The 27655-nt window shown below is 43.7% G+C and overlaps 1 protein-coding gene across 3 annotated transcripts in view; it reads right to left on the reverse strand.

The window, feature by feature from the left end:
* Positions 1–27655, reverse strand: part of ZNRF3 (zinc and ring finger 3) — a 139420-nt gene that overhangs the window by 73303 nt on the left and 38462 nt on the right. The window lies entirely within an intron of this gene.

Raw genomic sequence — 27655 nt, forward strand, 5'->3', positions numbered from 1 at the left:
GAGAACAAGGGACTCTAGAAGTGATGGGTGACACAGTCTGGGGAGCAGCAGCATATATACACCAGGGTCAGTTAAGGAGACGCACAAACTAAGCTTTAAGACGCCCTTGCCTCCAGGTCAAAGGCCCAAATTTAAGAATATGCAAGCATCCAGAATACAATCAGCCAAATGCTGGACCAATGAAGATAGATATTGTAATGGAAATGAAAATACATTCAGGATGGTGGGCCCATTTTGCAACAACTGAGAGGGAAATACTATTTCATAGGCTAATTCACGAATGCCCAAGGATCTGACATATTGTTTTATACCTCAATCCCCTGACTTCTTGGGAAAGCATACACTTGATGACTTGATTACATAATACACCCACCCACAGCACCCCTCACCTCGAGCACACTTGACCCGCTCCATAAACCAGCCATCTTCCTAACGTCTCCTGTCTACTCTCAGGCATTTTCCCCCAAAGCCCCATCTGGCGAAAGCCTAGTTCCTACCCTGCAAAGCTCTTAGGTCCTTATCTAACTGAAGGAAAAGATGTAAAAAATGAAGTGTCCGAAATTGAACAGGGGACCAAAAGGTACCTTGGAAGAAAACTGCCAAATTTCAATTTTCCTAACCTGAAGAGTAATACATAATAACAAACTGTAAGTGCACTATCTTGGTCTAGCAACACATTAATAAAGGAAATAGGCATTTTTTTTTTTTTCAAGCTGGGAGGTAGCCAAAGAAGTAGGGAATGAACCAGGTAGTTAGTTCGTCTGTCCATATGGGAGAATAACTAGCCAATCTTTCCATCTCCTTCATCAGGAGGCAGCTGACCCACACCCAGAAGGTCATCCGCCCCAGCAAGAGGTCTTTGATTTACACCTTGGCTTAGAGAACTAACTCCAGATCACCTGGACACATATTTAGATGATGTACCACCCTGGGGAGAGATGGACAGAGCACAGGCTCTGCATCAGAGCCTGAACTCGGTCTCTTATAGTTATGGCCTTGAGACCATCCTTTAGCCCCTCTGAGCCTTGAGGTTTTTCATCTAGAAAACACAGGAAGAAACACCCCAAGTTAATACAGAGGGTGTGTAACAGAGGGTGACCTCTCCAACGGAGGTCTCCTGGCCACTCAATGGGACTAACTTTGTGGCTGCCTAAGAGCAAGCCAAAACTCGGGGCATAAGCAATCAAGTACTGCCTTAGGATTTAGGATTCAAGCACGTGGTAAGGAGAACCGTGCACAGAAAAGACTACCTTAAAACTGTGACTCCTCCGTAGGTTATCTGTCTTCTTTGTTTTGGTAGCTTTGGAGATTTTTTTGCTTTATCCCTATGTTGGGCCATTTCATGCAACGTGTCTGGGGGTGGACTTGTGGGTTTATTTTAATTCATCTTGTAAAGCAAAGCACTCAAAGAACAAATTGGTGGTTGCCAGAGGCACGGGGGTGGAGGTGAGAGAAATGGGTGAAGGGGGTCAAAAGGTAAAAAGGAAAAGAAAAATACGGTACAGGGCGGCCGGTTGGTTCAGTTGGTTAGAGCACAGTGCTCTTAACAAGGTTGCCGGTTCAATCCCCACATGGGGCCACTGTGAGCTGTGCCCTGCACAACTAGATTGAAACTACTACTTGACTTGGAGCTGATGGGTCCTGGAAAAACACAATTTAAAATAAATAAAAGTTAAAAAATAAACACCCAACCAAATAAATAAATAAACAAACAGGTACATTACTGAGCAACACCAGAAAGAAAAAAAAAACCCAAACCACTTCAAACATTCAGAAACGGCTTTTCATCATTTCATCTCACTGTAATTTGATTTGGTTTACTCAATTCTGAAAAAAGGGACACGTTATAAATTATACAGGGTATGATGATATATGCAGCAAAATCCTTTAAAATGTTCCAACTTCAAAAAATTTAATTCATAAAAGTCATGATCTCTTGTTGTCCCCCTTTCCCTCCCCCCACCAAAAAAGAATGCCATTACCTGAGATAAGGAAGAATGATAGGTCTGTTCTGGAATGAGTTCAGTTTTAACACTTTGTAAGCGGGCATTTTCCCACCAAATCACGTCGTAACGCGGGGCTTTTTTGACATTTTCTCGCCAAAATTAGACTTTCCGTAAAATATTCATATCTTTCGATCTATTTGATATTTTTCTATGAAACTTTCAGTGTTTTAGTTTAAAAAGAGGTCTCTATTTATTTACTTTGCAAAATTTTTGCCGGTTCCAACTAGAGGCGATATGATGAGTTTACTCGTTTCCCGCAAAAAAAACACAACACATTAAAATGAAGAGCAGGCCTTCTTACCTGACTACAAACACACAAAAATTACCATAAGATTCAAAAGACTGAGGGCTATTACCCAGAATTTAAAAACAACTCTTAAAGTTCAACAACAGAAACACAAACAACCCAATTAAAAATGACTAAAAGCGCTGAACAGAGACTTCACAAAGAAGAGATAGGGATGGCAAATAAGCACATGAAAAGATGCTCAACATCATTAGTCATCAGAGAAATGAAAAATAAAACCACAACATGATACTGCGACATACCCATGAGAACGGCTGAACTTAAAAAACTGATAATACAAAGTGTTGGTGAGACTGTGGAGCAATGGGAACTCTTATACACTGCTTTTGGGAATGCAAAGTGGGGTACAGTCACTATGGAAACAGTTTGGCAGTGTCTTATAAAGTAAAACATACACCTTCCGGGTGACCCAGCCATTCCACTCCTAGGTGACATGAAACCATTTATCCACACAAGAGAAAAGGAAACATTTGTCCACACCAATAGCCATAGTAGCTTTATTTGTAAAAGCCAAAAAGTGGAAATAATCCAACGTCCATCAACAAGTAAATGAATAAATAAAATGTGGTTCCATCATATAATGCACTACTACTCAGCAATATAAAGCAACAAGACACTGATATGTCCTACGACATGGATGAATCTCAGAAACACCACACAGAACAAAATAACCCAGACTTCCTCCCCTCTCCCCCAAAAGGGTACATAATACATGTTTGCATTTATACAGAATTCTAGAAAAAGATAACTTATCTATAGTGACAGAAAGCCGATCAGTGATTGGTTGGGCCTGGGTGGAGGAAGGGAAGGACCGCACGGGACGAGAAACTCTCAGGGTGATGAAGTTCTGTATCTTGATTGTGGTGTTGGTTTCACAGATATAAACATCTGTCAAAACTCTCTACACTGTATCTTTACATGGCAAGTTTATTGTATGGAAATACCTCAATTAAGTGTTTGTTTTGTTTTAAAAAATGCTAAATTCAGGACAAGAACAAAGACAGCATTTTAAAAAGAGAGCCCGCAACTCTACCAAGGAGCTCTACAATCCACCCAAAGCCACAAACATCGCTGGCGAAGCACTAGATCATTACCAACAGTCTCAGTTACGCAGATGTGCTTTTAATTCATAAAGACATGATGACCTGGTGGAGAAAAAGGGAGCTTTTCTTTTCTGATTCAGATCTAGGTCAGAACTGGGCCATGGAAAACCCGATACAACATAATAGACCAATAGACCACGGAAAACTCAATAAAAGACGATGCCTTTTCTAGACAGCTAGTACGCATGTGGTTCTTCTCCGTGTTTCGCAAATCCAATTTTGGTAGAATAAAGACCAAAATCTAGAGGAGAGCCTTGGGATGCCTTCTCATCCAGACAGAGGCAGCGGACATGCTGAGGCATACCAGAGCCCTCCGCCTTGCCCTTCCAGAACAATCCTCACAGCATAAGCCACTGGAGTCAAGTGACTTACTCGATGCACCTGAACTTCACATCGATGCCCTAGCGGTAACTCTGCATTCAGGGTTTTATTCTTACAAACCCAAAGACTTCACAAACCAAATTTCAGTCAGAGCCCAGCAGCCACAACAGAGAACATTCTTAAGGGCAGAGACAGCAACATGGCAGCTCATTCCTTGTACAGCAGCTTTTCTGGCTGCAGCTGTCCTCCTACTGCACCTCCCCAAAGACAGGCACATACCTTCACATGTTTAGCCACGCACACATGCCCGTGTAGATATGCACCACTGATGCCACATACAAATACGGAACAAGTGATAACACACTGGCTCTAGATTCTCTCATGGCGTGCTGCTGTCCAACCACAGTGGCACCTGTACAGCAGGGGTCAGCACAACAGCTAACGTCAGAGGTTTTCCCTCTCTGTGAAAAACAAGGGACTGCTTGTGTCTTTTAGGAAGACAAACCAGAAAATGTACGAACATGGCCTGAGATGCGTCGTCCCACACACCCCTCCGCACTCTAAGCTGACCTTGTAAGGTCAGAGGTTCCGGAGAAGTTCCTCGGTTGAGACTGCAGCTCTGGACCGCGCTGTCCAACAGAACCTTCTGCAACAACGGCAGCGTTCTATTTCTGCACTGACAATGGAGGAGCCAGGAGGCATGTGTGGCTATTGACACTGAGAGGCTGACTTTAATGTTTTACTTAATTGTAATTCATTTCCATTTAAGTCACCACAGCTGGCTAGTGACCTTGCTAACTTTAGACTCTGAAATCTAATACTTCCCTACAATCTCAAGGAAGAAAAAAGTCAAAACATACTTTCACCCTGTCCTCCTCAAGTTAGCTTACAAGTATCAAATTAAAGTCAGGACCGGTTCAAATCTGGAAGATAAAAAAATGTGTTTGATGCTACAGGTTACAGGGGAAACGTCATTTTTAAAAGATTTTGTTTTAATAGCCCCATGCAATGCAGAACAAAACAAAACACCACAGGAAACCAGAAATGAAGGTGTTCTGGGGTCAGAGACCAGTGGGTGGTCAGGTGACAAAAGAAAGTCCACATAGCAAGAGTCAGAAGCTCAGGCCACCACTAATCTTGCTGGGTAGTCTGGGGCAAATCACTTGTTCTCTCTGGCCCTCAATTTCTCAACAATACACAGGATTTAACCACCTACCCCATCAATGCACAGAGAAAGTAAAGAACGCTAAAGAGTATCAAACGCTACTTAAAAGCAAGATTTCATCAGAATTTCACTCATAAAGTCACTTGGAGTTCCTTATGTCCCATTCCCAGGCCCACTTCTAGCCCCATCTCCTGAGACTGATCTTTCACTATCACTGTTCCCACCTCCGAACACCTACCGTGTTTCCCGGAAAATAAGCCCTAGCATGATTTTTCAGGAGGACATCCCCTGAACACAAGCCCTAATGTGTCTTTTGGAGCAAAACTTAATATATGACCCGGTCTTAGTTTCGGGGAACACGGTACTATGTTTGGACTCTCCTTAGCTTAGCGATTTCATGTGTATTCTTGCCCCAGCTGGGGGTGGGGGGGGGAGGATTGTCAATCATTGGCTCTGGATCAAATGACATAATGCCTGTCAAATGGCAAACCCTTATATTATGAAAAATAAATGGCAACATCGTAACACGAAGGGAGACAATGCACTCAAGTGAGTCACCAGGCAGAAGCCAAGGACGGCACTGTCTTCTACACTTAGAATGACTGGGAATCGCCCCAGAAGAGGGCGCAGATGGGAAACCCTAACCATGGAATTCCAGGGGACCCCTTCCAAGACGGGAGTCGGAGCAAGTAGGAACCTGGCAAGTGATGAGCTCTGCTACGATCTGAATGTGTGTGCCCGCCCCCCCCCCCAAATTCCTATGTTGAAATCCTAACCCCCAAAGGTGATGGTATTACTGTGTTTCCCCGAAAACAAGACCTAGCCGGACAATCAGCTCTAATGCGTCTTTTGGAGCAAGAATTAATATAAGACCTGGTCTTATTTTACTGTAAAACCGGGTCTCATGATCACGGTAGTAGGTGGGACTTCTGGGAGGCGCTTACGTCATGAGTGGACCCTTCATGAATGGGATTAGTGCCTCATAAAAGAGGTTCCACAGAGCTAGCTCCCCAGCCTCTTCTGCCACGTGACAATACAACCAGAAAGAAGTCTGCAACCTGGAAGAGAGCCCTCACCCAACCCTGCTGGCACCCTGGTCTCAGACTTCCAGGCTCCAGAACTGTGAAAAATGAATTTCTGTTGCTTATAAGCCGCCCCATCTGTGGTATTAGTATAGCAGCCCAAACGAGCTGATACTCTAAACAACAAAGCAAGCTCCATCCAGAAATGAAAACACCCTGATTTCAGAAGAGGGCAGCTAGGCAGGCCCAATGGTGAACAAGCTACAATTTCTTTCTAGCCAAGGCGCCAAAATTTCTTTCTAAAATTTATCAATATGATGCTACCAACAGGATCCAAGACTTACAGCGTTCAGAACGGCAATCTCAGTCCCCAAGCCCCCACCCCCGCCGCTAGATCAAACTTCTAAGCTGTGCTGTTGTTTATTAATTAACAGGGATTCTCTAGCTTCAGACACTATTAATAAGAAGCCCTGAGGTGCCATTAAAACGTGGGGATTGACTGTGAAGGGGCACGAGGGAACTTTCTGGACTAACGGTCATGTTGTTCTTTATCTTGACAGAAAAGATAAAGGTTGGGTTACACGAGGGAACACATTTGTCAAAACCCATGGGATAGTACATTTAAGATTTATATGCTTCACTCCATGTACATTTTACCTCAAAGTAAAAAAATGCAAACAAAGGAAAAATGCACTGTCAAGCCACATACACAACCCCAATCAGAATTTCTGGGGCTGGGACAGAGACGTCGGGTTTTTAACCTGTTTTCCAGGTGATTCTGATGCAGGTGAACCTCTGAGAACACTCTGAAAATGACTTGCCTAGACCAAAGGAAACAGGTCAAATACAGACAAGGAATATACTACAATTAGGCTTCCCACTCTCTGTCCGAAACTGACTGTATAATAGAAATCACAACGCGACATGCTCAAGAAGTGGTGGGAAGAATGACATGAAATGGTCACCATTTGCCAATTGTTTATTGGCACAAGTGGCACGTGCATATGGTTCTAATATCATTATGGTAATAAGATGTGATCCCTTCTAGATGCAAGCATGCGCCTTGGTGAAGGGGTAACGTCCTCGCCACAGAAGAGCATGATCTTAATTCAGAGAGGTGCCTGCTCAGGCCAGACATTCATCTCCATCCTGAGCAGTACTGCTGCTCCAGGAGAGGGAGAGGAGGCAGCAGATAAGGAGTGTGGCAGAGCATTCGTCCACCTGACTCCACAGCTAGGGGTCACTCCCCATCTGGGGAGCCTTGGAGCTGCTGGGCCAGAAGCTTAGGTGAGAAGGCATTTCTCTTCCTCCAAAAAGATCATCTAGTATTTTCTTGTTTCTGAGCTCTAGCTTTTCAACAAAACCAGAGTTCTCACCCTAGTGGCTGCAAGACATATTTGTGAAGCAACTCAGCTCTCTTGGAAAGGACAGGACAGGGAGTGTGCAAAAGGTAATTTTCACAAGCACTTGTGATCGGTGAGAAACTCCAGGGAGAGAAAGGGTGCTCCCTCCTCCAAGGCTTGGCCTTTCCACGTGACTCCTTCTCTGGAAATGAAGCCGGTGCTCACTTCCCCAAGCTCCTTGTACACCATTTAGTCCTTGCTGTAAGCTGCAAGGACAAAACGTACTAGATGCAAGTCATTCAGTTTTGAACAGACAGTAACTAGTTGACCTTAAGCTAAGAGAGAAGCCAAACTGGGCAATATGCCAAATGAAGGAAACGGGATGATTCGGTCCCCAAGGAGGATGGGAGCACTAAAGGCAGCCAGTCCCCATCCTGAAGCTCCTGGCGTCCTCTGTGCCCTACAAGGGCCACTCTTACTTCCCCTCCCCATGAGTGCAACCACTTCAGGTGGACAGTGTTTACAACGCTTAATGCAGGTTCTAACGCTCCTTCTCTGTGAGGTGTGCCAAAACAGACATTACTGCCCCTCTGTGATAAGGAGGAGTCTGGGTCCAAGAGGTAACATACCCAAAGTCACCTAGACCCATGTCACCTGGCCACTCTCTGCCCCCTCCTGCCCCCACTATGCTCCTGAGTCACTGTGTCATATACCTCTCCCAATAGGAAAAAGAAATGACTTTTTAACCATTCTGTAGATTGGAGGGAGACAAAAGTAAAACCAACCGTTTTACCCGTCTCCAAATCTATCAATCACTGACGTATTGCCTGCCTGGTAGGCACTCAAATGGCTGTTGACAGATGAACTGGTTACTCCGTACATTTCAGCAAAGACAAAACTTATTCTAATGAATGGTAACCTCTGCTCTTAGCAACAACTGGACGAAGAGTCATTGCTTTTCAAAGCATCCTTCTTGACTCCCCCCATCCCCAGTTCTCCGCACTTCCGAACTGAGCCCAACAAACACTTGTTCCCACCTCTACACATGGTGCAATCTCAGGGGACGCAGTGTACAGTCTCACTTGAAACAGTACAACGGACAAGGTCTTAGAAACAATGAGCATTATTATCGAATCAGAAAGCAATTTGTAAGTTTATAAGCTCACTGAATAAAGTTACTGAGCACCCTCTGGGTGACAGGCACTGTGACAGGGGCTAAGTGGACACCATGAAGACTCAGACCAAGGAGTCTTTTTGCTCAGCTCAAAAGCCCACTCTGGAGTGGCTCCAGATTAATCATCGTCCACCTGGCATTCTGTAACTCTGAGTCTTATCTTGTAACCAGTGCCACCAAAGTGAAATCTCTGAACTGCAAAGCCCCTCAACAAAGACAGAATTTGGAAAGCACTGTCCTGGCTCCAAACCATAAAACCCAGGATTGTAATAAACCCAAAGATATTCCATGTAAACCTACACTGCTCTATAATTCTCCTTCCAAATGCAGGCAGCCTTCAACAAAAAGCCCTGTGTTCTGCACAATATGCACGTTACCTTCCAGACCTAGTTCAAATCCACCTTCTGAACAAATCAAGATGTGCTGGGAGGGGGAAGTGCCAGGCGAGACTCCCGGTGCCCCTGGACCCCACGTGGCTGCTAAGACCTTTGGGCTAAAGTCATGTGGAGATGGAAAGAAGTTGTGACTGTTAGGCTCCCTTTTTCCTCCAGAACTGACCTGGCCTGATTCCAAAGCCTTCTGGGACTATTTATATCCCAGGCCTGCGGGGATGGAGCCCTCCTCCTCTACAGGATGCTTGCGATGCTCAGAGAGGTCTCCAGAAGCAGGAATGCCTCGCGCAGTTCTCAGCTCTCTTACAAATCAAGTTAAAGCAGGAATGTATGAAGTCTTCCGCACATACTGCTTTGGGCAATGAAGTGATTTTTTGCTCAGCTCAAGGTTCAAGAAGCTAGCGAGGAAACTCTCAGACCAGGTGACTTCAAATGACGGAAAGATAGTCCGCTTGCTTCGTAGACAAGCCTCCCTTCCTATAGGAGAAAAGGCAAAACTGGTTTCCCCAAATTCTCCACACTGCACTGTCGGTCACCGAAAACACCAGCCCCAGCAAAGGGAAGGGAAGAAGAATCAGGAGGTCCCTTTGTTTCTAGGAAGCTCAGGGTTTCACCCAATGTAAGACGCTGCTACTTAAAAAAATAATACTTTTTAAAAAAATCAAGGAAAAAGAAATTACAAGGCTGTTCAGAAAAATCTCAAAAATGGCATCAGACATTTCCATCTAACAGGAAGATCCACAGGTATTATTTGCAGGAACTATCCATCGCCCCTCCCTACCTTATCTGTACTGCAGACCCATCCAGTCCCTTCTATTTTGGGACAAGCCTCACACATCCCTTTATCGGCTCACTTCCATCCCAGAAAGAAGCCTGAAAAGAACACACTCCCTCCGCGACGGCACCATCCGCCAACCAGCCACCCCCGTCTCCAGCCCTCCCTGTGCTACTCAATAGCCCTACAGTGGACAGAGCCTCCTGCCATCAGCCAGGTCTACCAACGTGGGACGGGGAGACTCTGCACCCCCATCCTGCCCACCCTGTGGGACCTCAGCAGGCTGTCAGTGGGGCAAACGGAAGGATGGCTGATGTTTGGTTTTCAAGCCATGCTTAGTATTAGAAGTCCTTTCTATAAACCAAGCCTGAAGTAAAACTCTAATACACGAGATGGACAAAAAGCACGACTGCGCTGGGTGAAGAGGACCCGAAGCTACTCCTTGAGCCTCCTTGCTCCTGGGAGGGGCCCAGAAGCCGCTCCACAAAACGTGATCTGAAAACCAACCATAGTGCTTAGTGCTTCCCAAAATACGGGCCACGAACCACTGCCAATCCACAGAGAATTCTAGGTGGTACGCAGGTGGACTTCTGAAACAACAGACATTTTTTTTTTTTTTTACTGAATTAGAAAAGATACCCAGCACAAATTCTTGATATGATAAAATTTCCTTCAAAAAATACCGTTTTTCACCAATTCTAAGACACCATCAACTATAACATCTTTGAGTGGACAAGGAAAAACATTATTCTAGGATATGCTCTGGATTTTAAGACACTGCAATTCAGAGATAAGATACCCCCCGCCCCCCAAAAAAAGCATCCAAGCATCAACAAAATAAGTTCTTCCCTTTTGAGAACTGTAGTCACTTTAAAGAAAAATATCAGATAAACAATTAAATACGTGGCACACAGATATGGCAGAAACTGGGATGGTGTCGTGACAATGACTAAACAATGTAACAGTAGCACAGAGAGTACTGTGTGCCAGGACCTTCTCCAGGTACTTTATATACCTGTACAGATTCAATCTTTAAAACAACCCTACAATGTGGCACCACAATCACCCCCATTTTCAGAGCAGTAAACTGCAGTACAGTGAGGGTGGGTGACCTGCCCAATGTCACACACAAGTGCCGAGGCAAGAATCCCAACCCAGTACACCGGTGGGTCCCAGCTTCCCAGCTTCCCGCTGTTTGGAAGCCTCTGCAGAGAACTCCAGGTAAGCCCATGGGAAACTGCCAGTATGCAACCATTTCAAACTTACAAAAATGGCAAGTTCAGAGGATCCAACCTAACAGGCTTTAAGTGCCATTTGTTATATGTCTGATTAACGACTGACACCTGACTGGCTGGAGAGAACTATCCTTTCAGGATAGAGTGGAACCTCGGTCACCAGTGGCACCCCACTAACCCCAATCCAAAGCCCTGAAAGTTTTGAAATATTCTAGAATGTTTATCCAAAGCCCCGTCCATCTTTTTCACGCATGTTCCAGCCTCCAGAATCAATTGAAGGTCAGGAATACTTGTAAGAAAAAAGGTATAAAATGAAGAAATACAAGCACACACTTTTCCTAAACTCCAGGGTTGGCCCTCAAGTAACTTTAAAGCAACCTTAAGAGACAACTAATAATTCTCCAGATTGATCTTTCACAGGCTGTGGCCTCACCCCTGTCAAGCTGTGGCTGAGCTAGCGGCTGGAGGGCAAAGCCATAACCCAGAGTTGGCCAAATACTCCTCGAGATGAGTGATTTGGGTTAAGGACACAGAATAGCAGGGGTTATGGCTAGGGTGGGTTTCTAAAAATAATTATGTATTAATCAACCTGGGAAGAAAGGACCTGCACCCACCATGCCTTGCTGGCCTGTTAGCACCTGCATGTAGGCCTACACCCCTCACACCCTGGTCTAATCCACGCACTCTAAGATGAATGGGGCCCCTGGAGTTGTGCAACCTGCTGGCCCTTCTTGCACGTATGTAGAGAAGTATCTCAGGTTTCTAATAACACTGGGCAAATGCCCAAAGAAGATCTGAAGTTAAGCAGAAACCTAATACACAATACTGTGATCAGCAGGGAGGAAGGCAAGGAAAACCCTGGATCTTATTTTAGGAAAACGCTACCTTATTCTGACATTTGACTCAAAATACCGAAGAGTCGAGGATTTTTGAGTGGGTTAATACTCCTGGTCCTAAGCCCAGCAGACCCTGATGTAGCAACCTTTTATTTTTACGTCTTTGTAACTTCCAAAGCTCATTCTCATTACTAACGTAATTCCATTAACTCTTAATTCCAAAGAAGTTTTAAATACATACATTCTCAAACATGTATTTTTTTAATCATCAAAGCTGGGCACGAGAAAAAAATTAACTCAAGCCAGAGAAGATTATCTTCCTAAACATTATGTTCCAATAGAAGTCAACTGCTCTTTTCCCTTAAGCAAAATAGAACACAACTATGCAGGGTCTTTTGTACTAGGTTTCCAAAATGTGAATGGGGACACTTTCCTGAAGTCACGAATATACAAAAGAACCAAACAAAATCTCAAAAAAACATGGAAATGAAAAACTTCTTTTTGCTGAAAGGAACTCTTCTTTGTTGATAAAGGGAGGTTCAAACATATTTTAAATATTTTTAAACAAAGGCCTAGCTGATGTCCCTTAATCCATCCATCCAGCTCCACTTTCTGCCCAGGCAGCTGCTACAGTGGAGCGCCCATCCAGAAGGGAGGGCCAGAGGCATTTCCTTAGCATCCCACATTCCTGGGGGACACGGGACTTAGCAAAGTTAACAGCAATTTTCAACCTCCAATGCAAGTACAACAACATCTTCATAAAAGTTTTACAAGGACATCCTGGCAAGAACCAAACTACCACGAAGGGTAATGTTTCGGGGCCCTGAGCATTCCAGCAGCTCGCTTTTCTTGGCCACTTCTCCTAGATGTGTGGTGCAAATAGGCGGTCAGCTGGGAACCCGCAGGAGGGTCCCATGGAGAAAGCACTTGGAGAAAATAAAGCCAAATATATCTACATTCTGGCTCGATGCTCCTTGCCCCGCAGGAAAGGGGAGCAAGTGGAGGCCAGTTAGATTTCAACATCTCCAATCGCTGGAGGGAAGAGAAATGGCAAAAGGAATGGAAGCAGGTACACGGAGTCGCCTGCCTCTGGGTCTGATACCCTCTCCATCCTTCCAGAAGACACTGCTCTCAACCTTGCATTTCTCATTCTGTGAGCATTAAAGAACACTGCAGGACTCTCATACGGTGGGGGCCCACGTCACCCTGAGAGACATCCGGGCACCTGTAGAACCAGGATTCAAGGTGAATAATAGGAACCAGGGGCCGTAAGAGATCGCAGTCAGCCTTGAGGCCATTGTTCGTTTCCCAGGGCTGCCTTAACAAAGTGCCACAAACTGGACGGCTTAAACAACAGAAAATTATCACCTCACAGTTCAGGCTAGGAGTCAGAGAACAAGGTACCCGAGGGCTACGGGAGAATCTGTTCCATGCCTCTTCCCCAGCTTCCGGTGGGGTGCTGGCAATCCTTGGAATCCTTGATTTATAGAATCATGACCCTTATCACTGCCTCCCATCTTCACATGGTATTCTGTGTGTGTGTGTGTCCACATTTTCCCATTTTATAAGGACACCAGTCATATTTGATCAGGACCCACCCTAATGATCTCATTTTAACTTCACTACCTCTGTCTAGACCCTATCTCCAAATGAGGTCACATCCCACCCCCTGCGGGTTAGGACTTCAACATGAATTTGGGGAGGACACAATTCAACCCGCAAGAGGGGCCCTTAGGAGAGCCACTGGTTGTTGAGAACCCTGTAAGAAGATATTAGCATTTTCAATCTTTAGCATCTCTTTCGCAATAAACTACGGAAGCCAAAAATCTACATCACGATGCAGGAATAAAAATGAATAATTTTTTTTAAGTGGGTGGAAAGACGTAGGAGAGAAACACAGCCAAGGTGCCATCACAGGGGGAAACAAGGAAAAATGAGGTGTAAAATGATACATTCATAGACTGTTTTTGGCAGAGGCCTGTTGCCAGTAGCTATACAGTAGACTCTCAGAGTTTGGCAAGATATAAAAGAGGACGAGGCCCAAAATACATTAATGGCCCAGCTATGGCTTCAGATGGAATCATAATTGGCTGGGAAACAGGGCTCACCTTACAAGTCCATGGACTGCTATGTTTGAGTCACCTGCCATTCAGTGAGGATTTACATGGCAAAGATCAGGTCACTGCCAGCCACTGGCCCTGGGCTTGAACTAGAAACCAGTCTAGGGTTTTCAGAGTAAGGGGGGCCCTGAGAAACAGATATATGGCTGTTTTTTCAAACTCAAACCATGAAATAAGGGAAACAACACATTTGGCAAAAGTGGGTGAAGAGGGTCCTTTTCTTGGAAGAAAACAAAGGAAGAAGAAAACGGGAAAGCATTTTATTTTCAAAAGAGCCTCAGTGGTGATAGTTTTGTGATTTTGAAGACTGGGAAGAATGACGCAACTAGAACGCACATTGTACTATATTCTGTATCGTCTCTATCATCACACAAGTTTATGCTAACATTCTCAGATAACAGAGAGGCAAAGGCCTTCAAAACTGTATTCCAATTTCCATGAAATGTCATCTAACCTAACGGTTCTCAAAGTCCACCTGGAAGCCCCTTGGAGGGGAGAGAGGGGGAGGATATTTAAAACATTTTCAGGGAAACTGTGAGGACAGAACTGTTTTTGTAATAATACGAAGACAATATCTGCCTTTTACCACGTGCTGACATGTACACGGGAGGTGTGACAGCAATGGTGAGAAAACTGTTGCATGAACCAAGGCAGTGGCATCAAACTACACACTCTTGATGATTGTAAACTTGCAATTAAAAAAAAACAAAAACAGAAGTTTCCTCAAGAATGTTGATGAAGCAATACTGATGAAGAATACTGATGAAGTAATAACTGCTAATTGCATTAGCTCTCAACACCTGAGTACATGCTTTTTAATATTCTATGTGACAAAATGGGAAGTATGCAAAGAGCACTTCCATTGCATACCAAAGTAAGACATTGCTTCAAGATAAAGTACCATGTAATTGTGAGTTGCAAGCTGAACTAGCCATTTTTTATGGAACACCATTTTTACTTAAAAAAAAAAAAAAATCTGACCAAGTACGGTTACACAGATGGGTATCGGGCAGACATTTTTTCAAAACTGAATGACGTGAGCATGTCACTTCAAAGAAAACAACTGACAATATTTGCTGCCAATGATAAAAATTGAGCTTTTGAGCAAAATTAGAATTTTGGGAAATTTATATCTATCACCAGGAGCTTGACAGAATCCTAACATTTAAAGACTTTTCTATTGAGATAGATGAGGGTATTAGGAAAAGTGATTTTTTAATAGTGTATAATGACATGTGTCAGCATTTAGAAGAGCTGCCTGACTCAGTATATCAGTATTTTCTAAATGACAAAGGCATGATAATACAAAATCATTTATTAATAACAGATCCATTCAAAGTGCAAGAAACCAATGGATTTCAATGTAAAATAATATGAAGAGTTCATCCATATGGTTTCAGATTCCACATTACCACTAACCTTTAAGAAGCTACCTCTTGTTGAGTTTTTATACGGTATCAGAGTGTCCACAATGATCTTAAGAAGCTAATAAAACAGTCCTCCCTTTTCCAACTGCGTATTTGTAAGGCCAGATTTTTTTCATATACTTCAATCAAAGCATATCTCAACAGACTGGGTACAGAAGTAGATGTGAGAATCCAACTGTCTTCTATTAAGCTAGATATTAAAGAGATTTAAACAAAATATAAGGGGTGGCCCGTTAGCTCAGTTGGTTAGAGCACGGTGCTCTTAACAACAAGGTTGCCAGTTTGATCCCCACATGGGCCACTGTGAGCTGCGCCCTCCACAACTAGATTGAAACAACTACTTGACTTGGAGCTAATGGGTCCTAGAAAAACACACTTAAAAAAGAAAAAAATATATAAAACAAGGCCACTCTTCACACTATATTTTCCAAAATAAAATACTGTTTCATAAAAAGTGTTATTTTAACATGTAATGGGTTTGCTATTGTTTTTAAATGTATTTAAAAACTAAATATTTTTAAAGTTTGTTTTAATTTCTCACATGGCAAATATGGGTAGATATAAGCCACATAAAGAAAATCTCGTTGTGGCATTTAACACTTTAAGAGCGTTAAGAACTCTTACAATTCAATAATACAAAGAATAACCCAATTTAAATGGACAAAAGATCTGAGTAGACATTTCTCCAAAGAAGATATACAAATGGCCAATAAGCACATGGAAAGATGTTCAACATCATTAGCCAGGAGGGAAACACAAATCAAAAACCCCATGAGACACCGCTTCATACCTACTAGGATGACCACAACCAAAGACAGACAACAAGTGTTGAGAGGCTGTGGAGAAATAAAAGTTCCAATGTAAAATGGTGCAATCACTTTGGAAAACAATCTGGTAGTTCCTCAAAACATGAAACATAGTTACCTTATGACCTAGCAATTCCACTCACAGGTTTATACTCAAAAGAAATGAAAACACATCCACACAAAGACTTGTATATGAATGTTCACAGCAGCATAACCAGAGAGGAAACAACTCAAATGATCATCAATGAATGAATGAATAAAATGTGGTATCCATACAATGTACTATTATTCAGTAATATATGGTTGATAATAGGATACCAATTGAAAGAAAATTACATCTCGACACCTGTGGATTCAAAATAGAAGAGTGTCAAAAAAACTGAACTGAACCATCTCAAGAGAGCCAACCTAATCTTACTAGTCCCTCCATATGATGAATCCAACAGAAACTAGTTGTACCCACGTTTCAGCATTCTGGATGGACCTCTCAATGCCTTCCTAGGAAATGAGTGCTATACTTATCTTCCTCCCAGCGTTATGCATTCCCCAAGGAATGGGTGACAGTGAGGGCTAAAGAAACAGAAGGTTTGTCGGCTCATGATTTCATAGCTACTGATCCCTCTAACTCAACCAACCTCATAGTCAAGTTTACCTCAACAGATGGTACAGACCTTTCTACCCTCAGCAGCCATCACTTGCTACAGAAAAACACAAATGAAACCCACCCTCGTCCCCAAAATCCTCTCCCACCACTCAGATGCCCCTAGACAACCTGCTCATAGAACCATCATCTACTAACACGTGTCATTCTTCCCAAATCACAAATATTTCCAAATAAAGATAGGATCCATAACAAGTGACTTAACTACCAAGAAGCAGCAAGGCTCCCAAAGCCCAGTGCCATCCGTCCGGCTTTAGCAAATGGACAGTCCACCTGGGCTGTGCCAAAACCAACAGATCCAAACACCAGTATCCATCCTCTAGTAAGTCATTTGGAAGTCAAGCATTACTGCATGATTACAAAAGATGGTATATGATTTTATTGAGTCCCTGCTAAGAGATAGAACTTCCTTTTGGATAAAACTGCAACTTGCTAAAGCTGCAAAGCCATTTCTCTCATACAAAGATGATGGTGGCATTAATTAAATTTAAAAAAACCTACAAGGACATTCTAATGACAAAAAAGCAAAGAACAGAAGCATATTTTGTTTTTTAGTTCTCTTACTTAAAAATACTAAGCTTTAAATGAAAATATCCTCAATGTACTCTTTTAGGGGTAGGGAATAAAAAAAAACACTTTCTCATCAATACCTACCTGTTCCTTGAAGAACTTAGAATATGAAGAAAATTAATGTACGCACCCCAAAATCTCATTGCCAGAGAAAAAACTGGGAGGTAGAATTTCATTATAGTCTTTTATTTCTATGCATGCCACACATTTTTTTCTCATTTTATTTAATTAAACAAAATTAGTATCATATGACATATTGCATTATATACTGCTTTGTTCACTTAGAGCATTTTTCCTTGATATTAAATACTCTCAAACAATTTTAATGTCCTCATAGTACCGTACTATATGAAAAAAAGTACTATCGCTTAACCAGCCCTTAACTGTTAGATAGTCTCACTCTTGTCAATTTTCTATCATTAATAACATGTTAGTGAACATACTCACACAAAAGCCTTGATATGCATCCCTGAAGATTTTCTAAGGCTAAATTCCTAGAACAGAAACTGATAAAGGTACTGCTACAAGCAACCTCCCACCAGCAGTGCCTAAAAGCATCTATTTTCTTTACCTTTTTACTAAAATGGGTGCTGATATTATTTTAGCCTTTGCCACTTGGGTCGGGGGAAAAATGACTCGTTTTTGTTTTAATCCAAGGTTCTTTCGGAAACTTTGCTGCCCCATCCTCGTCCCCACCCTGTCCAAGGCAAGTCCACTGAGCTAAACAGAAATCCACACACTAGCTGTGCACCGCACACCAGGAGCCGTCCATGCAGGATGGGGGCCACACACCAGGGATGCTGCTGCTTTCAAAAGCGAGAAAAAAACCTCATGCTTTGGGGAAGCATAGGGGTGTTCAAATGTGTGGAGATTTAGGTAATTTGCCAAATCCCAGAGCTCAGATTACATCAGGAAGCAAGTTTGGTGCCAAAAAACACTTGGGGAGCAGAGAAAAGAGCAAACGGTGCTCTCCCCCACTCTTATGTGTGTTAATCACATTATAATAAAAATAAGCAGTAAATCAAATAGCTTCAATAACGAATCACTATAGCATCTAGTTCCAAACTGTCTCACAACTTGGGCAGCTCTATACACTTCAAACTGTGTTTGCTTCAGCACAAATATCCCCTCCCCAAACCTCATCTTCTCCAAACCTCATATCCTGGAAAGAGAAAACACAGGCGGTGGGGCGCTGGGAACCCTAAAAGAAATGTGCTAACAACAGGCCCCTACCCCCAGCCTGGTAAATCTCTCATCTATAATCCAACATGAGAGACAACAGGCAAACAGCAAGAGGTCATCTTCAAAGAACCGGTTGCTAAGGGAAGCAAGTGTAGAGGCAGCAAGCATGCCCCCATCAAAGTCCGGCAGCTGCAGAAGAACCACAAAGGTACAGCTCCCCTCAGAGCAGAGCAAGAATGGGGGGCGAGGGGGCCTCTCGGGGAGGCGGACAGGAGGAGGAGGAAGGAGAGAGAAAAACATCAGACTGGCAGCAGCTGCCCAGTGGGACATAAAACCTGGTAGTTTTGTGTTGTTCAATCTGGGGGAAAGCAGGGGAAAGAAGCAAATATAAGATAGGATTTCATGAAGTTGCCTTTTTGAGTGTTAGTCAAATCTTTTGGCATACCTGATAGATGTCCAGATAACGCCCAGAGCTACGGAAATAGAAACAAGCCGTTTGTGATAAAACGGCAAGTACCAGCTTTACGCACCATCTCAGTACAAATACGATCATCGCTTGGGAGAAAAATCTCTAAATCCTTATCTAAAATGACTGCTTCCCAACAGGGAAACATCAGCCATACAGATGAAGGGACCTACCACTTGTCCATAGAATCTAAATAGTGGAATCCGAAGGTACCCCTTAATTTGGACAAAAGCTGCCGTCATTTTTCCAGGTGAAAGACACAAGAGTCAATGGACTTCACTGCCCCCAATGGATATCTCCAATAGTCCCTTTCACATTTGAGACCTCTGACCCCAAATGCAGCACTGGGCCGGGGGAATCCTCCAAGACTCAAGGGAAAGAGACTGCTAGAAAATCAAGTTCCACTCCTTCATTCTGAAGACCTTGGGACGTTAAGAGACTTGCCCCAGGTCACCCAGCTCGTCACCTAGAAGCCAGGTCTCCTAGCTGCCAGGTTAAAGTTCTTTATCCACTAATGGGCAAAAAACGATAAAGGTCTAAGAACAAAAAGGCGAGGGGCTAAAAGCTTGGTCTTCATTCTTCACTTCGTTTCTGGCCGCTACTAAATGGCTTGATGTACTTGTATAAAAGTGCTGGGTCTCTCTTCTCTTCCAAAATAGAACTGTCCATCTGTTGTTTTTTTTAGCGGGTTTTCACAGAAGCTAGGCCCAGGCAGGTGGACACATCTGTATGTCCCTGCTCCAGCTCTCTGTTGAGAAAACGCTCAGCCCCTCAAAGAAGGTATCATTTTGCTCAAAATGATTTCCTGCAACAGGTGAGAGGTTCGTCGGGCTAGATGTACACACACAAAGGGTTCAGGCCTGAAAGTGGATCACAGAACTATACCCCATGTGGAAGGGCAAAGCTAACATGGCACGGTGATTTCTTCCAGCGTAAATACTCACGAATCAAAGACTTATGCAATCTGTTTTTATCAATGGATCTGTCTTCACCCCATTTTGCAGATAGAAAATGTGCCGTGTTAAAAACAAAAATCAAGCAAAATTTCAATGGCTTTCAGTAGGCCAAGACTTTATCTGTATTTGTCCTCTGCCAAGTAGAAAAGCGTAAACATGAATTTTTTTCATAAACTGAAATATACCCGAATTAAAATCAATAAATATAAATTTGCACTTACTTCAGACACCTTACTGCCACACAGCTAATGAACAAGAGAGCACACCAAAGAGCCTCAGATTTTCTTCCTTAGCTGCCACTGCGACCATCACCTCGAGCTAATCCTTTTTGCAGTGATAGGATTTCTAAGAATCCTATTTCTACTCTTGTTTTTTTTAGTGTCAGAGGAAAACAGAAGTGAGGAGAGACACAGATATTTATTTACATGAAGAAAGACTTCCTAAGGCCTTTCTACCTCTGTCACTAAAGAAGTTAGAGAATTGAAGACAGAAAAGGAGAAATGAAAAAGAATTTCATGACAGTGATTTAAGGGCCTGAAAAGACACAATTGTCCATCAAATGAACAACCTCGGTGAAATAAATTTGTTCTATTTGGTCATTTTTATATGGGGGGAAGGAGACTGAAAGCACTAGAAGCTTCTGGTTGCAATAAGTTATGGAGGAGAGGGAATCCCTGCCGGTTGCTCTCCTTTACAGTTCACAACTGGAGATTGAGAGACTCCACCCAACCCCCTCCCCCAAAGAATCAAACTTGCTCCTGCCCTCTGGGCCTTCCAAGAAGACGAAGAAAGAGGAAGACCTCCGTGGCCCCAGGTCAGGCGCTGGCAACCTCTGAAGGGGAGGGCAAGGCCTGTGAAAGGCCAGATTAAGTCTGAATGGAAGAAGAACCTGTGATTAAGTTTTCTGAATAGTTGGCTCTTAGGGCGAGCAAACGCCTTCAAAAAAAAAAAAAAAGGCAGAAACCTAGTGTGGCTCTGTAACTGCCCCTCAGAAAGACGCATCCTGCTCCTTGAAACTAAGAGAGTGGATATTCACGTACTCCACAAGTCAAGCCTACTTTCCAACTTAAGTGTGTTCAGCTGATTTTCCAGAAGGAGGAAAAAATAACACTGCCATACTTCTCAAGATTACTATTTAGACAGTTCAGGTTGACATGAAACATGTTTTAACCACCAATCCCCCAGGACAAACTTCAAAATGTCTCCACGCCATTACACAGCACAGAAATTACTCTTTCCTTTAACTCATAGCCTCATCTTCTTCCTAAACTTCTTTATGGTATCAGTCCAGCTTCGCAGCCCCAGAATCCTTGCCAGTGTGGTCTCTATGCCAAACATGAGCAGGGAAGGAAAAGAGCAAATGGCATGTTATCTAACCTGTGGCAGCCTGGTCAGAATGGTCCTGGCTACACAAGGCGTAGGCCTGCTGAGGTTTTGTTCTGCTTCTCTAAGGGGAGGGGGGTGGAGGGGGAATGACAACATAAATCTTTCCTCCCAGTGAGAGACGAGGATTAGGTTAATTCATAACACAGGCCACTCATATATCAAGATATAAGTCATTAACAATCTTGTTGAACAAAATGTTCAATGACCCTTCTATGTTAAAAACTCAAGTTTGGGTGTAAAAGGCTAATGTCTAAAAAACCGGTGTGGGGGTGTGTGTGTAGGATGATTAGAAGAGGTGGAAAAAACTGTCCAAAACCGTAATGTTTAAACTCGACCCGTCTTGGCACGTAGGATGTGAGCCCCTTCTACAGCATGTGGCTCTGCAACTAATACTTAATGTGTTTCCATTAAACTGCAGGGGACACAAGAATGAAAGGCACAGATTCTGCCCTCCAAAGAGACTAGTTACACAGAGAAAGCAAATAAAATGTATATGGGAGTGAGGGTTAGGTGCCGAGAGCCAGGCCCGTTAAGAGAATGATCACAGGGGCGGCCGGATGGCTCAGCTGATTAGAGCGCGAGCTCTGAACAACAGGGTTGCCGGTTCGATTCCCACATGGGCCAGTGAGCTGCGCCCTCCACAACTAGATTGATGGACAATGACTTGGAGCTGATGGGCCCTGGAGAAACACACTGTTCCCCAATATTCCCCAATGAAATTTATAAATAAAAAGAAGAGAGAGAGAATGCTCTGAGAATGCAAAGGGGTTCTGGGAGGGCTTCAGGATTTGACCTTGAGAGATAAAAGAAGACTGGGTGATTCGGTTCCTACTTTATTTCTATCTGGAACTTTCCAAGGGTTTTTAAAGGCAAGTTTCCACTCAGCAATTGATCTGGCAGAAATTATACATTTATATTTATTAAGCCCATTAAACATATGAAATCCTTAGTATATACTTATGTATCTATTAAGCATAACAATAGCTAGTGCTTAATGGGTATTTGTTTAATCTTAACAACCATTAAGAAGTATTTTTTAAGATACTCGTAACAAAAACTCAGAAAGGTTAAATGCCTTGCTCAGGGTCACTCAGCTAAAAAGTAACTCTCAGAATTAGAACTCGGGTCTGATGCTGTCCTTTCATCTGCACGGCATCCCCTTCTCTAGTGGATGCTGTTTAAGGCATCAAAAACCCACCAGTAACTGAAACTCGCCCGTGTAGCACTTACCATACAATTATTGTTTATATGCATGTCTCCTCAACTAGAATGAGTTCCTTTGAGGACATTCTTCACCTTCCCATTCCAGCACTGGGCGTGGCACATAAGAAAGCTGAACAAATGAACAATGTTCACAGTAAGCTGAGTGGCCTGTGGCACCCAAAACGCCGAGAGCCTGCTTCAGCTAGAAAGTCATCAAAGGCTTTTCCTCACTTAACCTCCCTCTCAGTTTCCTCATCTGTTAATAGGGATAATTATGATACCCGTCTCATAAGGTTGTTTTGATAACTGTGTTAGATAATATATGCTAAATGCTTGGCAGTGCCTGGAACAGGCTAAGTACCCCCACAGAAGAGGGCAAATAATCTCTAACCTCCAATGCAAGATAAAAGAAAGGTGTGCCAGACCTCACCTTTAATCTACTAGATTTAAAATCCGGAAGCTGATAAGATATTAAATTTTAAAAGGGACAAAACAATGTGTGCTACCCATTAAAACACAATGGGGGAGATTTAGATATACTGATACAGAAAAACTTTCAAGACATATTTAAATGAAAAAAGCATGTCTTCAAATAAGGTGAGTCTGTGTGAGTGTGTGTGTGTGTGTGTGTGTTTACATGTATATACAAGTATATAGGAAAATACTCTGAAATATATAGGAATGGGATGGGAAGAGTAAAGATGGCTTTCACTTCTGTCTCCATGCAGTTCTGACATTTGAATATTATTATGAAAATACATTCATGTATTTTTATTAAAAGTATTAACAGCATGGAGTTTAGTTAACAGTAATGTACCAGTATTGAATCCTTAGTTGTGACAAATGTACCATAATACATAATATATTCACAATAAGAGAAACTGGGTGCAGAGTTTACAGGAACTCTCTGTTCTTTCAACCTGTCTGTAACTCTGAAACTATTCTAAAATGAAAAGCTTGTTTCTTTAAAAAGCAATAATATGTATAGCATCGAACTATCTTTGCTTTTAAGACTATGTCCGTACTGTAAGTGTATTTCATTACACTCTCAAACGTGCACAGTGTTCTGAGTAGCAAGACGGAAGATGGTGCTCATTCCGTGTGCCTTCCCACATCAGCGGGTCTCAAAGGGCGGTTGCCAGGTCAGCAGCATCTGGGAACTTACTAGAAATGCAAATTCTCAGGCTCCAAGGGCCACTGAATCAGACACTCTAGAGGTAGGGCTAGAGGACTGTGAGGCACACATGAGTTCTAGATCACAGAAACTGGTTTTGTAACAAGTGTCACTTTTATAGTCAACACAATAGAACAATGAAACGTGAAAAGGGGTCAGTATGTTGATGGATGGATAGCATTTGAAACCAGACACATGCCCTGACACGGCACACGCACCGGGAGGCAGGCACAGGTCAGTCCCAACTGGAACTGACCCATTCTGTCCATCCCTCTCTCCCCACCACCCCAAGCCAGCTTCCGTAGGGGACTCGGGGAGACCTACAGAGACAAATCTCAGATAAGTTAAGTCTGGTATGGGGGTTTTATTTTTTTTTTTTTTTTAATTATTGTAAGAGAAAAGTTTGTTGACAGCAGCTTATCATCTTCATCTTGAAACTAATGGTCTCCAGTCTCAGTTTTATATTAACGGCACCGGCCAGGGCACAACTAACAGTATAAGAGGTAGAGACTCATCTTCATAATTAAAGAAAAAAAAAATCCTAAAGCTGTATGTAGTAGCAGCTCAGATGAACAGGGTACCACATTAGATCCTAAGTCCTGGCTTTGGAAGGGCTCCTCAAGTCTTTCTTCAATCCTATTCTGAGGTCCAGGAGTACAAAAGACCCGTGAAGTCTGTTTCAGCTCCATTCTCAGAGGTACTCAGGGGCTGCCACTATCTGCTGGCTAAGCTCTTCGAAAGCCACGGTAAAGAAAAGCACAGAAATCCAACCTTAAAAAGTTACTTTAAAAATTACTACCTCCTAGAGCCAAGGGGGGTTGGAGTGGGAGAGGAGCAAGGAGACTGACTGGAAGTAAGCCACCCACAACCGAGCTGCTACTCGGGGCACCTTCATGCGCCCAGGGAGCGAGGGTCACATTCCCAGGTGCTGAGCCTTCTATGGTGCCAAGGCAGCTGGTCAGCGGGCCTCAGAATTCCAAGTGCCAAGGCACTAGGACCTGAAAGGCGTTGGGGCCTGCCACGGATGTTCTCCTGGTCTAGGGGACAGCCCGTTACCAAGGTGGGGACTGCACAGGTGGGGCACATTGTGGAGGCATGACAGCCACAAGCCCCTGGCTGTACAGATAGAGAGAAGAGATGGACCAAGGTAGAAAGACCACCTCGGGCCCAGGTCCGGGTCATGGCTGAGTCAGGTCAGGACTTTCAGCCAGAGGATAAAGAGAATAAAACTGGAGTGATGGGAAACCACTCTCCTTGGTCAGGGACCTAAGGCTGAAAGACCTTGGTGTAGTTTGAGAGCAGCAGTGGGCAGAGACTAACAATAAAGGTGCCAAGGTGAACGAAAATGGTGGCACTTGGGACTGACTGACTGATGCAGAGAAACCTATGCCACGGAGAACAGGGAGTCTAGCTTCCTGAAGTGCCTTGACTTTGCCTCGGACTGAACTCCCTAAACTCCCCTCACATTGCAGAGGGCACAGGATGGGCCGTGCAGGGGGTTCAGTGCACATGAGTGGTGAGTGGCAAAAAGTACAAGCAGTGCTTCTTGAGGCAAAAAGATCATCTCCCTGTCTACCTCCTGGATTAGTGAAGTAGTTCGGACTACAGGTGGGGGAGCCTCTTTGAAGACCCTAAGAGACAGGCCCCAGTGGCAGTAGCCACTAGTGGAAGTATGCAGTTTAGGAAAATGGATTCTATCATAAACCATAGCGATGAAATTGTAGAAAATCATTTCTGCAGCCACCGGACCCTGGAACCCTACAAACCTTGGAGGAGAGGGGAGGAGGCGCTGAGCCGGGGCAGCTGGCCAGATGTGCTGGTGTGGGCAGGCCAGCCTCCAAGGTTACAAAGACAGTCGTCTTGACCTCAGGGAGTGGAGTCTGGTGAGTCTACTTCAAGCAAAGAGCCCAGAATAAAGAGAGATGAACCGAGGACATGGGCAGAGTACCCCAAAACCAAAGCCACAGAAGAGCAATGCTAAGGTCGGGACAGAGTGATGGGAAACCTGAAAACGATGGAGTTTTACCACATGGGACACGGAGGTGGGCTGCCTGCAGGGACAGAGCAGATCACATGACGAGGACTGTCACAATGGTGCCTCTAGGGACAAAGGACAGGTACATACGGGCAGGGTCTGTGTGTTGGAATCTGAGGTTGAAGAAACTGAGATATTCAGAAATTTCATTCTAGAAGAGCCCCATTAGGACAACAACACAGGAAGAAACAAGAATCATGATGGCCATATTCAAAAACACAGGGCAATGCCTAAAGCTTAAAGAGAAGTGAAACCGGGGAGCTTAAGACCTGTGCCATTCCCCTACCAATGCCTGGGAGTGTCCTGCTTCACCCAATCTGAATTGGAAGCCATGATGGGGTATGGTTTGGGTGCCCTGATGTACCCTGCTATAATCAGAGAAGCCCTGGGTAAGCAAGTCAAGGAACAGGGTGCATGGATAAATGCATAGAAAGGAAAAACCAGGGGCGACCAGATGGCTCAGTTGGTTAGAGCGCGAGCTCTCAACAACAAGGTTGCTGGTTCGATTCCCACATAGGATGGTGGGCTGTGCCCCCTGCAACTAAGATTGAAAATGGCGACTAGACTTGGAGCTGAGCTGCGCCCTCCACAACTAGACTGAAGGACAACTTGGAGCCCTGGAGAAACACACTGTCCCCAATAAAAATTTTAAAAAAATTAAAAAAACAGACAGCCAGCTGGTCACAGTGGTATCTACAGGAAGAAGAGTAGGGTGGGAGGGCTTCTTTTTCATCTATATACTTCTTCACATATCAGATTTTAATGTGTACGTCTTCTTGCATTATAGGAGTAATAACTTAAAACAAAAAACAAAAAAATTTTTAAACAAAATTTAAGGCCAAAAGTACAGGGGAACCCGCGTGATGGCTATCAATGAAGGGCTTTTGATGCCAAGTCTCAATGCACCTCATCAGCTCTTTTTCCAAAGGGTATTTAAGAGTAAATAAGAGGCAGAGAGAAACGGCCACTCCAAAGCACTCTATATAGAAACAGGCTAAAATTTTATGGGGCCCGCTAGGCTGAGAAGCTATTAGACGCCACAGAGCCAAAGCAGCTAGGTGGCAGAGAAAGCACTCCAGAGGAGCTATTCAAGAGCCGCCAAGGTCTTCCCATTTGTAAGTTTGAAAGTACTTTTGTTCTTCTCCGGGTTTCAGTTTCTGGGTCACTCAGCCTTTTGTTAATAACCAAATGAACACATCTGCAGTAGAGCAGTTCCCCCTATATTTGTCCCCCCACATATGAGTGACCTGGAGGGCATTAATACCTTCGGTTCTTAAACAAAAGCATTTGACTGTGTTTAACTGCACTTACCATCATTCCATCTCCGCGAAGCAACTTTGATGACTGTCCCAAATAGGAAATGAGGTATCATTTATCATTACACGGTAAAATAATTACTATAGCCCTCCCTGATCCAGGTGAGAGACAGAGAGAGAGAGAGGGGAGAGAAGAGGAAGAGAGGGAGGGAGGGAGGGAGAGAGGGAGGGAGGGAAAGAGAAAAAGAGAGAAGAGATTGAAGAGGGGAGAAGGGAGAGGGGAGGGAGGCAGGAAAAGAAAGGGAGAGGAGGAGAGGGGAGAGAGAGAGGGAGAGATGGGAGGGAGAAGAGAGGGAAAGAGGGAGAGAGAGGGGGAGAGAGAGGGGGAGAGGGAGAGACAGAGAGGGAGAGAGAGAGAAAGAGAGAAAGAGAGAGAAAGGGAGAGAGTTGGAGGAGGAGGGGTGTTGACAGGAGGTTACAAAATGTCAAGAAGGCAAACTCTATGTAGCCACAAGGCCAGTGTTTCTCCCACATAATCAAGAGTCTTCCCTGGTTGAGGCCTAATGTCTATTCTCATCCTGTTCTAGCATCTCCTCAGAGGAAAAACAAAGCTTGACTGCCAGAAAACGTTCCAAGTAATTGTTGATAACAGATAACAGCAGAGGAAGCCCTCTGGTTAATGTTTAAACATGGCAGAAGTCATGTTAACTCCTTAATAGTTAAGATGCCCACCA

This window comes from Rhinolophus sinicus, chromosome 9 (assembly GCF_057876585.1).
Source record: "Rhinolophus sinicus isolate RSI-liver-muscle chromosome 9, RSI-T2T, whole genome shotgun sequence".
Lineage (NCBI taxonomy): Eukaryota > Metazoa > Chordata > Mammalia > Chiroptera > Rhinolophidae > Rhinolophus > Rhinolophus sinicus.